A 10,944-nucleotide genomic window follows, 5' to 3' on the forward strand; every position below is an offset into this window, starting at 1 on the left:
AGCAGTGGGTGATCAATTCCACTACTGTGAGGGTGAATAAGCGGTCCACATGAAGCGTGCGACTCGCTTCCGGTCCTGACTTGCGCGTCTGAGGTCACTTCCGGTCGGTTGCTATTGGCCAATAGATGGATGGGGGCGGAGTTCCAACGCGTTTCGTCTTAGAAGACTTTCTCAAGGGAGATGATTCCAATGTTGGTGGGTGTTTATTTATAGAGCTCCCAGTTGTATGTTGACCTCTGATTGGGTAATCGCGCTATTGGTCTATCTTTGGTCCGTGGTATGCCTTAATTTTTCAGATGTTTATATGCTCAAACTCCATAAGTCCTGGGAACCATAGTGCAGAATAAAACTATAATATAAAGGTGTTAAACCAAAGTTCATGTCACAACCTTCTGGCTACATACGTGTAACATATATCTCGAGGTAACTCTTATAATAGCCCAATTGTGTGCATAATGTAATTATGTGTTTGTTTGGCAAATAAATATAAAGTGCAAAGTTGAGGGTTATTATATACACATGTATGCACAATATACAAACACACAATATAAATACATTTATCTTGAATTACCACCTTGACATGTCTAGACAATATTGTTTATAAGGATATTGACAAAGATGGTCTTAGTTTTATACACATATAAATTAATACGTATACTGGCTAGTTAATATACTGAATTGAATGCACAAGGATGTCTACAGATAATTATGAATTTGTGCATGGTTGGGAACATGATAATAATAATCATCCATTGCATTCCCTTCATACAACGACGCCTAATGAACAGAATGTTTGTGATGTACTCTCTTTCAGTTGTATATATGATTTCACGACTGTTCAGTGTATGGTGTTATAATAACAACATACACAGTTGTAATGTTGGTACCAGTATGCTTCTTTGCACAGCCACCTGCCCGTATACACCAGTATTGACATTGTCCAAATGGGGAGATGAGTTCCTACTGCACTAGGTGTTCTCGAGTAGTCTCCTATCCCGTTACTTACCTAGCTCCGCCTTGCTTGGCTTCCAAGTTCGGGTGGGTTGGGGCATGGCCAAGGTGATATGGCCGTAGGACTTGCTCCTCTCAAATGGAACAACGCCTGGTTTGGCAAGGTGTTGTGCAGATGGCACTACCATAAGGAAGACTCTAGCCGTCAATGCAAGGTGAGATCTAGTTCTATATTCAGTCCATTTGGAGTGAGGGTTCTGACCAAATAAATGGCTTTGGATTCCTCCCTATTCAGTTTTGGTATTATGTTACCCCCTCTCCAGTTTTGAGTCACTTGTTTGATACCAATAAAGGATGTACCTTAATGGCTACAATTATGGGTGTCCTTGTAATGTTTGGATAGGTGGTGATTCTCAAAACCTATTCTAATATTCCTCAGGTGTTCCCTGATCCTAGTTTTGAGGGTCCTAATCGTTCTATCGATGTACTGTTTGCCACATTGGCATTGTAATAAATAGACCACATTCATACTATTGCAAGTGATGAACTCTTGAATTTTTAAGGTTTTCCCATTGGAGGTCGATACGTATTCAATAACAGGTTTGGTACTTCTGCATTTTAACGTTTTACAGTTGGAGCATGTCCCACAATAGAAAAAACCTTTTGTGGGTATCTGTTGACTGAGCCAGTTTGAATCTGTACGTTGAATATTGACAGGGATGTAGGTAGATGTGATCGATTTTTTGATATCAAGCTTTTTGAAAACCAGTTGCGGGTACTTGGGAAGTATCGGGCCTAATACTGAATCTTGTTTGAGGATATTCCAATGCTTGTTCAGAATTATCTTAATGTGGATTGCATCTCCTGAGTAGTTGGAAACAAAGTAAATGGGTTCTGGTACGTTTATCTTTGGAGATATAGTGCCATTTGTCTCTAGTGTATTCTTGTACTTCAAAAGGTCGTTCCTACTTGTACTCTTCACTTTCTGATAGGCCTCGTCTACAATTTTATCGTTGTATTGTTTTTCTAGAAACTGTTGTTTCATGATATTACTCTGTGTAATGTAATCATTCATATTTGTGCAGTTGCGGCGAATACGTATGAACTGGCTTAAGGGAATACTCTTTAGCCAATTAGGATGGTGGTTGCTGTTGGATAGGATGAAACTGTTTACATCTACTTGCTTTCTAAATGTACGGGTGGCTAGTTGTTCATTCTGAATGAATATCTCGAGATCTAAAAACTCAATTGATAGACGACTGTGATTGGCTGTGAATTGGAGACCAAATTGGTTGTCATTTATCTGTCTTAAAAACTGAGATATGTCATTCTCAGATCCCTTCCAAATGATCAGCACATCATCAATATATCTTTTCCAGAGCACCAGGTTTGCCGCCCAGCCATTGTTGGCCCAAATGTAATGGTCTTCCCAGTAACTCATGTATAGATTAGCATAGCTGGGCGCAAACCTGGTGCCCATAGCTGTTCCTTCTATCTGAAGATAAAACTGATCATGGAACCAAAAGTAGTTATGGGTTAAAATGAAATTTATATTAGTGAGAAGAAATTCAATTTGATTGCTATCTAGGGAAGGGTCACTTTCTAAAAAGTGTCTGATGCTCTGTAATCCTAGCTCATGCTTAATTACTGTATACAGTGATGACACATCGCACGTCACTAGCCAATACTCTGGTGTCCAAGTGATTTCTTCTAAGAGCTGCCATACATGGGTGGTATCCTTCAGATATGCTTTCTGTTTGGTGACATAGGGTTGTAAAAATGTATCAATATAGTGTGATAAATTGGCTGTAATTGAACCTATACCCGAAATGATCGGTCTACCAGGTGGGTTAGTGAGATGTTTATGAATTTTGGGGAGGTAGTATATTACTGGGATTACTGGGTGTGAATTGTGTATATATTGATATTCACGTAAATTTATGATACCTACTTCCTGTCCATGTTTAAGGATGGAGACAAGTTCTTTTGAGAATGAATCAGTTGAATCATGGTCCAGTTTCTGATAGGTGTTACAATCGGAAAGAAGTCGGTTGGTTTCATTGATATAATCCTCTTTGTTTAGAAGGACGATGCCCCCCCCCCCTTTGTCAGCTGGTTTAATTGTGATCTGTTCTCATTTTTGTAGCTGACTGAGGGCTAGCATCTCTTTTTTTATCTAGATTAACCTGTAAACGGTGTTTCCGTGTATCTAGTTTTTCCAAGTCTGCTAACACCATTGTTTCATATGTAATTATTTCATTACTTTTGGTCTGCTTAGGATAAAATGAAGAAGGTGGTTTGAGGTTTGTATGCTTGTATGTTTCTGGAGTGGAAGCATGTTGTACTGATTTTTCTAAAGGGGTTTTCTGAAAAAACCTTTTAAGTGTCAGTTTCCTGATAAATTTATGAACATCAATGTACGTCTCAAATTTATTCAATCTGTTGGTGGGAGCGAATTTTAGCCCTTTGTTTAAAACACTGATCTCATCTGTAGACAATATGTGGTTACTGAGGTTAAAAATTCCTATTGGTTCAATTGTGTTCTTAATGACAGAGGATGGGTGGAGGATGTGCCCTCCCCTGCATCCTCTTCGAGTTATTTTACCTTTCTTTTGAGGGGATGAGGTTTTGTTTGTAGATATTTCTCTGTGAATCTCGGTCCCAGACCTAAAAAATTACTCAGTTGTGAAATGGGATTTTGTGGTTCTGCATCGATGGTGGAAGAATCATGTGGAGTGGTGTGAAACAATGTGGGTTTACTCAATGGGGTGGAGTATAGTGTCATACTCGTATTTGTTGTGGGAGAGTAGGATTGAAGATCTGAATTGATGCATTTAGGTGTCATCACTAGATCTTGTGTGGTTATAGGGGATTCTAAGTGTGTGGTAAGATCATGTTGCCAACAACTTCCAAAGGATTTGATGGCAAGTCTTTGATATTCCAGACTTGGTTCACTACATGATGAGTGTGAAGTATCTTCTGTGGTATCAATAATATTATTTAGTTGGTCAGTATTGGTTCGTATCTTTGGTTTTTGATGGATCAGTTTCATGTACTGCTGATATGTTAATCCTAATTTACGGTAAGTTTTCCGGTTGTTGAATTGAAATTTCTTAGGTGATTCATGTATTGTTTTACCAATACATTGGTGATAGTGATTAATAGCCGAAGGGCCGTCTATTTTTTAAGGGGGGTTTGTTATTTCCTGCTTGGGAATTTTTTGTGGATTTATGTTTGAATCCAAATTTGTCTCGACTGTACTTAGTTTTCTTGGTGTGTATGATCTCTTTTTCTTTATGTTCTAATCTACTTTTCATCAGTTTTAAGAGATCATCAAATACTGGTTCTTCCATGAGAGGGCTAAGTTCTGAATCTATAGAGTTTATTCTATTTTCTAATACACTCAAATGTTGTTTATGCTGAGAGATAAGTAAGGAGATGAGACGGGAGGAACAATCATTAAGAATGGCCTGCCACTCACTCAGAAAGGTGGGATTGTCATTATAACAGAAGGGAATTTTCTCAAGTTTCAAACCCCTAGGTATTATGTTTTCAGATAAGTATTTCTCTAAACTGTGAATATCCCACCAAGTGCGTATTTCTTTATATATTAATTTCTCAAATTCAAGTAGTTGGAGACAATAATTCTTCCCTTGAGTATTAGGTATATTGGATTTAAGTGTAGTGGGAAAGATGACATTAGATGTGTACTCGCGTGTGGATCTCAGACCTAATGGGTCTCTATATTGATTTGACATCTTGTTGTCATAAGATTACTACCTTGCAGTTCAGGGGGGAGCAGCAAATCAAATGGATATAGACACACAATTGGAAAAAAGATGGAGATTATGCGCTCACCTCCTGGTGATTGCAGGAGCTGCAAACAGGACCAGGGATCCCTCCCTAGTAGTACAATAACAAGCAAAGATGCAGGACTTACACAAACAACGCCATCCTCATCATCATCCTCATCAACATCCTCATTAGCACCGTCGTCAGCTACACAAATATCCCCCTCATCCTTTAGCAAATACAAAGTGGTATCCTACATTTGTTTATTACCAGCTACACTAAGAGGCATACCGCTGACAGCCTGTTTGAAAAACTAAGGCTTGTCATTACAACATGGCTTATCACTTGGACTTTTCTGAGGATATGTAATTTGTGATAACGCCACCAATATTTTCAGAGCATCGCAGCGGTGAGAATTCCATCACATTCCCTGTTTTGCTCACACAATCAACTTGTTGGTACAGAGCTTTTTAAAAAATGATAGTGACATGCAGGGGATGCGTCTGTGTCCCCAGATATTTCGGGTCATTTTAGTCATTCTGCAACAGCATGTAGGAGATTGCAGCAGCTGTCAGAAGAATAGAATTTGAGGGTGAATGTACTTCAGTCCAGTGCAGTGGAATATACTTTCCGTGTTGTGCAAGGTGCTGAAATCACTGGAAGCATTCACCTGTGAAGGGAGTTCAGACAATGCTAGCTTGATCAAGTGATTCCCCTAATTAGAGTTTTGGAAAAGCACTGCGAGAAATTGAAGGAGGAGATGAAACAAGGAAATTACATTAAGTATGTCGGACTAGTAGATGAAGAACTTTATTCGCTTTGCCAGGATCGAAGAGTTATCAGCATTTTGAAATCAAATCACTACATTTTGGCAACTGTGCTTGAGCGTTTAAGAGCTATGTCTTCTCTTTCTTACCAACTGACCTAGTTCTCTGGAGATGAAATCAGCTCCTGGTCAGCAAGTTGACAGATCAAGTATTACATGACATGACAACGTCTCCTCCTTTAGTTTCTCATGCAACTGCTGCTAGGAAAAACTTAGCTTTCCCAAGGACCCAGTGGTGATGCAAATGAGATCTGGGGGTAAATGTATGAACGTGCGGGTTCTTCAACACCCGCGTGTTCAGCGTGTTCGGCGATTAAATTTCAAGCGGCGCTGCATTGTAAAGGGAAGTTTAATCGCCGAACACGCTGAACACGCGGGTGTTGAAGAACCTGCACGTTCATACATTTACCCCCTGGTCTGGTCTAAAATAATGGCCCAAAAATCGTGACACAGATGCTGGCATGAGTCATATTGATACTAATCCATCTACATATTCTACTAAAACCTATGCTCAAGGGAATAGTGGGTTTAAGTCAGGGAAGCTGAAAACATGGAATTAACAACATGCCATTCTACCTAAAATATTAATAAGCATTCCAGCATCAGCTAGCTCCCTTCTCTCAGCTAGATCCCACCACCTGCAATTTACACTGTCATCATCCTCACCCTCATCAGTGTGTACATCATCCTCACACAATATTAATTCATCCCCACTGGAATTTACCATTATAGATGTCTCTGTACTTTGATGTTTTTGCCTGTAAAGGTCTTCCTCGTGGAAAATGTAGTTCATTTACGGCACAGCTGTCACGATTTTTGGGCCATGATTTTAGACCAGACCAGGGGGTAAATGTATGAACGTGCGGGTTCTTCAACACCCGCGTGTTCAGCGTGTTCGGCGATTAAACTTCCCTTTACAATGCAGCGCCGCTTGAAATTTAATCGCCAAACACGCTGAACACGCGGGTGTTGAAGAACCCGCACGTTCATACATTTACCCCCTGGTCTGGTCTAAAATAATGGCCCAAAAATTGTGACAGCTGTGCCGTAAATGAACTACATTTTCCACGAGGAAGACCTTTACAGGCAAAGACATCAAAGTACAGAGACATCTATAATGGTAAATTCCAATGGGGATGAATTAATATTGTGTGAGGATGATGTACACACTGATGAGGGTGAGGATGATGACAGTGTAAATTGCAGGTGGTGGGATCTAGCTGAGAGAAGGGAGCTAGCTGATGCTGGAATGCTTATTAATATTTTAGGTAGAATGGCATGTTGTTAATTTCATGTTTTCAGCTTCCCTGACTTAAACCCACTATTCCCTTGAGCATAGGTTTTAGTAGAATATGTAGATGGATTAGTCTCATTATGACTCCTGCCAGCATCTGGCTGCCATATCGATACAGCTGAGATATGGCACTGGAGACTGATGGGAACTCTGCTACCCCTTCTGTTTCTGTGTAAAGCAATGGCAACGAGCAATGTGACTGGAGACTGGAGAGTGACAAGAACACTGCAACCCCTGTTTCTGTGTGACCAATGGCACTAAGCAATGGCACTGAGACTGCAGAGTGACAAGAACAATGTAACTGGACACTGGAGAGTGATAAGAACAATGCTACCCCTGCTTCTGTGGGACCAATGGCACTGAGCAATGGCACTGAAACTGGAGAGTGACAAGTACAATGTGACTGGAGACTGGAGAGTGACAAGAACACTGCTACCTCTGTTTTTGTGTGACTAATGGCACTGAGACTGGAGAGTGACAAGAACAATGTGATTGGAGACTGGAGAGTGACAAGAACACTGCCTTCCCTCCTATTTCAGTGTGAGCTATGGCACAGTACAATGTCACTGGAGACTGCCAAGACCACTGTCACCCCTCCTGTTTCTGTAAAAGCAATGTCACTGGAGACTGATAAGAAGAACACTGCCTTCCTTCCTGTTTCAGTGTGAGCTATGGCACAGTACAATATCACTGGAGACTGCCAAGAACACTGCCAGCCTTCCTCTTTCGGTTATAGCTGCACTGGAGACTGCCAAGAAAGCTGCTACTCCTTCTGTGTCTGTCTGTGAAACAGTGCCGGATCTCCATGGAGGGCGATACTTATAGAATCCAAAACTCGCAAGATCTGATGACGCAACAATGACATTTTGCCTTCTTTTGATTTCCGAGAGTGCATGAAAGTACCAAGCAGGCTCGGCTCGGTACTCGGATCTGCGATGTTCGGATGGGTTCGGTTTTCGGAAAACTGAGGCCAAGCATCTCTAATGTGGATACTGACCATTTCAGACATTCATCTGGAACAGTATAAAAGTGAACACACAATGTATGATCTCTGTGCTCAAAATATTTAAATGAGATTTACGAGGTGGTGATATTGCAAAGGTTTTACTACTTTACATACGTGCATGTGCTCAAGGCACTTTTTTCTGTTGGCTGTCATATCCATATCCTAGGCATCATAAGATGCACCTGGACAGGGGTATGGTACAAATAAAGCAAATTAATAAGAATGACAAACTCCTTAAATATTACTCTTGAAATGAAGAGAACTTTACTTTCTGAGTTATTAATGCTAATTAGTAAATGAGTGTCATATGAGCAGTTTATTATTTATAACAATAATACTTTTTTAATATAGTGTGTTTCTCCCATTTGGACTCTATATATATCTTATAATGTTCAAGAAGGTGAGGCAGCAATCTTTGGTGCACTCAGCTGCTATTATATGTAATCAATGACATCACTGAATACCCCATTGGAGCTTACAGTCTAAATTCCCTACCACATACACACTTAGCACTTTTTGCATAACTGTCTGCAGTGTTTAATATGCAGAGGGAACGCAAAATAATCTGGGTAAACATGCAATTTTATGCACATTAGAGACATGCCACTTTCCATTACATAAATCCTTTTAAATGAATTGGACAGATTTATAGCTTAACCGTAAGCTTCCCACAGCACAAAATGTATTTATGTCCTAAATTTCTATGCAAGAAGTTCTCTAGACTAGGAAGACACCCTAGTAGATATTCATCTTTGTAGAACTTCTGTATAAGATTTAGCCCAAAATCAAAGGATGAGTGTATTTGAAAGTCAATTTGTGTGCAAGACATATGACATATAAGGAGTTAGCAGCAGGTTAACACAGGTATTGTGCCTGTTTTGAAGTCTAGTTGTCTTCAGTTCTACCAAGTTGCACCACACGCCTCTTCAATCAGATTGGTTGATCTATGTCAAACTAGTAATATTCAGGACCACATTAACAAAGACCCCTCTCATAAAATAATTTGACATGTCATAGAGCATAGACTGGGACAAAGCCTTTGAAGGAAAAAATACGGAAGAAATGTGGGCTGTCTTTAAAATGTTGTTGGAAACATACACTTATAAGTTCATTCCTAAGGGAAATAAATGTAAAAGAATTAAGTCTAAACCAATGTGGCTAAATAAAAAGGTAAGGGAAGAAATTCAAAGGAAGAAGCGTGCATTTAAATTGTTTAAGTCTGAAGGGTCAGAGGAGTCCTTCCGTAGGTACAAGGAATGTAATAAAACATGCAAAAAGGAAATTAGATTGGCTAAATTAGAAAATGAAAGGCACGTTGCAAAAGAAAGTAAGACAAACCCCAAAAAGTTTTTTAAGTATATAAATGGCAAAAGGATTAAAAAAGATAATATAGGACCCCTAAGAAGTGAGATGGGTGAATTGATAAATGATACTAAGCAAAAAGCAGAGGTATTAAACACGTTCTTTTCTTCAGTATTTACCAGAGAGGAACAAATGGCAGGAGTAATACATAAAAATGGCAATGAAACCATGCCATTAATTAATACTTGGTTGTCAGAGGAAGAAGTCCAAAGGCGACTGAAGAATATTAAGATAAATAAAGCTCCAGGTCCAGATGGCATACACCCAAGGGTCCTTATGGAGTTAAACTCGGAAATAGCTAGACCGCTATTCTTAGTTTTCAGAGATTCAATCTCATCAGGCTCAGTACCAAGGGATTGGCGAATAGCAGATGTGGTGCCGTTGTTTAAAAAGGGGACGAGATCACAACCAGAGAATTATAGACCTGTAAGCCTGACATCAATAGTGGGGAAACTACTGGAAGGTATTTTAAGGGACAGTATTCAGGATTACTTGGTACGCAAAAAAATTATTAGTGGGAATCAACATGAATTTGTGAGGGATAGGTCATGTCAAACTAATCTAATTAGTTTCTGTGAGGAAGTTAGTGGGAACTTAGACCAGGGCAGGACAGTAGATGTGGTCTACTTAGATTTTGCAAAGGCCTTTGATACAGTGCCACACAAGAGGTTGGTTTACAAAATAAGGGAACTGGGTCTAGGAATCAAAATTTGTACTTGGATCGAAAACTGGTTAGAGAATAGGGAACAGAGAGTTGTGATAAATGAAACATTTTCTAATTGGTCAAAAGTCTTAAGTGGAGTACCTCAAGGTTCCGTGCTGGGACCACTCCTTTTTAATATATTTATTAATGACCTTGGTGATGGTTTAGAGAGTAAAGTTTCTATTTTTGCAGATGACACTAAACTCTGTAAGGTAATAAAATCAGAGCAAGATGTAGCTTCTCTACAGAGGGACTTAAATAAACTGGAGGATTGGGCGGCCAAACGGAATATGAGGTTTAACATAGATAAATGTAAGGTTATGCACTCAGGGATCAAAAACAAGAACGCAATCTATAAATTAAATGGAATTAATTTAGGAGAATCTATAATGGAAAAGGATTTGGGAGTGCTCGTAGACAGTAGACTTAGCAATAGTGCTCAATGTCAAGCAGCAGCTGCAAGGGCAAATAAAGTATTGGCATGCATAAAAAGGGGCATAGATGCAAGGGAAGACAGTGTAATTTTGCCACTGTATAAATCGTTGGTAAGACCTCATCTTGAATATGCAGTACAGTTCTGGGCACCACTCTATAAAAAAGATAATTTGGAACTAGAAAGGGTTCAGAGAAGGGCGACAAAATTGATAAAGGGTATGGAGTCATTAAGTTATGAGGAAAGGTTAGCCAGTTTAGGCATGTTTACTTTAGAAAAGAGGCGTCTAAGGGGAGATATGATTACTATGTATAAATACATTAGGGGTCAATACAGAGAGCTTTCATGGGAACTTTTTACCCCAAGGACCATACACAGGACACGTGGTCATCCCCTAAGGTTAGAGGTGAGGAAATTTCACAACCAGCAAAGGAAGGGGTTATTTACAGTAAGGGCAGTCAAGATATGGAATTCATTGCCAGGGAAGGTTGTGATGGCAGATTTAATAGATTTGTTTAAGAAAGGGTTAGAATTTTTTTTAGTGGAAAGGTGTATCCAGGGATACGACCGTTAATTT

At 39.6% G+C, this 10,944-nt stretch overlaps 1 pseudogene; it reads right to left on the reverse strand.

The window, feature by feature from the left end:
* Nucleotides 1-957: 957 nt before the first annotated feature.
* LOC142136530 (5S ribosomal RNA) lies at nt 958-1,076 on the reverse strand (annotated as a pseudogene).
* Nucleotides 1,077-10,944: the final 9,868 nt, after the last annotated feature.

The sequence above is a fragment of the Mixophyes fleayi genome, chromosome 1, assembly GCF_038048845.1.
Source record: "Mixophyes fleayi isolate aMixFle1 chromosome 1, aMixFle1.hap1, whole genome shotgun sequence".
Classification (NCBI taxonomy): Eukaryota; Metazoa; Chordata; class Amphibia; order Anura; family Limnodynastidae; genus Mixophyes; species Mixophyes fleayi.